The following is a 2,220-nucleotide window of genomic DNA, read 5'->3' as shown; positions in this document are numbered from 1 at the left end:
TACCCCTACCTGCTTTTTTTATGTTTCATAACTCATTAAATAGTACTGCGATTTTCTCAGTTGCAAAAATCAGGAAAGTGGTGTGGTTATGTTCTTTTGCCTTTCTCTTGGTCCCTGATATCCAATATCACTCAGTTTTATTAATTCTGTTTATTAATTTTTTTAAATGTACTTCTCTTCTGAACTTTTATGATCTTATTTCAAAGCAATGTATTTCCTTTGGAGAATAGAAGTGATGCTCCAATTTTTTTTTTTAAATTCTGATAGTAACATTTTTAACATTCTCAATGTGCTGGGGTCCAGGTGAATATTCTATGAACTGCTTCATAAAGTTTACCTGACTCTGTGTTCATCAAAACCTACCATAAACTAGGCCTGGTGGTACAGGCCTACAAATTCAGCTACTTGAGAGGCCAAGGCAGGAGGATTGTAAGTCCTAAGCCACCCAGGCAAACTTAGCAAGATCCTGTCTTAAAATAAAATGAAAAGGTCTGGGGTTGTAGCTCAGTGGTGTGGTGCTTATCTAGCAATATACAAACTCCTGGGGTCAATCTACCTCTTCCTCCAAATCTACCACAGATCACGACCTACTCCAGGTCAGCAATTTATTGACCTTGCTTGCTTATTTTTAATCACTACAACACACTGAGATTTATAACAGTGTAATCATATCATAAATATAGCTCTGGATGCTATATTAGGAAGACTTAAATCCAGGAGGGCAAGCACTATATCTAGCTCATTCTACTCCAAGTTGTTCTTGGAACACAGGGAATATAGAAAATAATCATTAAGAACAAGCAGGTGAATACATGACCAGTGAAACTCCACATCATGTACAAACACAAAAATGGGATCCTAATTGAAATAAGTTATACTTCATGTACGTATAATGGGTCAAAATACACTCTGCAGTCATGTATATCTAAAAAGAACAATTAAAAAAGAACATGTATGTGTATATTTTGTTTCACATGTAAAATGAACCCCTGACAATGAACAGATGAAGATCAAATTGAGGTCAAGAACTTTCATAAATTCACAGTGTGTTTGGTTGAAGAATAAAGATATTAGTAGTAAGTTGGTGCCCTGATCCTGTTTCTGTTTTTTTTTTTCCCAACTACACTAAATTAAGTAAAGATGGCGATGACGTTAACTATTGAGAAGACTAAATCACCAAATTTTTGATACTTAGTACCTTATTAATCTTTTACTTAATAAGGAGATGTGAGTGTTGCAGACTGTACAACACTCTTTCAAGTTGTCACGTAGGGACCCAGGACCTTCCATTTTTCACCTTGTGAATGATGAATTTATGCTGGAAGCTGTCTCCCTTCTACACAGCTGGGAGGGAACATGAGCAACATAGTCATCTGTGGGAGATTTGCCTGGTCAGACTTTGAAGTACTGCTCTTCATTGGCACTCCAGCTCCTCCCCCGTTTTGTGTCCTTCCATAGAGACATAGACATATCTAACTGCAGGAGAAATGGGAAATGGAGCCTGTGTGCAAAGAAAATAAATGGTTTCTGCCAAACATATAAGGCACTGCAATTGATATCTAGATTCTAGAAAATCAAGATAAAAATATTCTATTTTGATGCAGCAGTTATTAAGTGTAAGCCTGGAAAATTCAGCTGTACTCAATGTCTGACACAGTGGGCTTGTATTTGATGGGCAGAATTAAAAACAAATGACAGAATAATGATGTTTCTATAGGAAATAAAATTGAATTATTTATTCTCAGTAAAAGATTTTAATTAGTTTCTGAATTACATTTCCAATCTTGCTAGGTAAGAATGATTTTAATTACTTGTCCTCCTTCATAGTATTGCACTCATTAAATATTAAAGTGATCAGACAAATTCTTTTATTTGTTCAAAAAATGAATTATCATTGAGATTACTGAGATCAGTCTGCTCTAAAACCAAATAAAACACAATTTTTCCTAAGTGTGAAGGAAATTTTAATACCAATTATGAACACTTAATTCATATATCAGTTGTCTGTTCTGAGGAATTCATTAGTTGAGGTTTGGGATTAAAAATTAATATAAACAAAGCCCAAGGACCACACAATGTGTTAGAAATTAGACTAAAATTTCATGCACTACCCAACAAAACAAAGAGTATATACATAGTCAATGATGCAAGTTTAAGAACCAGGAGTTGTTTTGAAAGCAAAGTCATCTTAAACTCTAGTTTTACTTTTATCTTCAAAAT

The sequence above is a fragment of the Callospermophilus lateralis genome, unplaced genomic scaffold (genome assembly GCF_048772815.1).
Source record: "Callospermophilus lateralis isolate mCalLat2 unplaced genomic scaffold, mCalLat2.hap1 Scaffold_123, whole genome shotgun sequence".
Lineage (NCBI taxonomy): Eukaryota > Metazoa > Chordata > Mammalia > Rodentia > Sciuridae > Callospermophilus > Callospermophilus lateralis.
The sequence above is the reverse complement of the archived record's forward strand: the minus strand, read 5'-3'. Positions refer to the sequence as shown.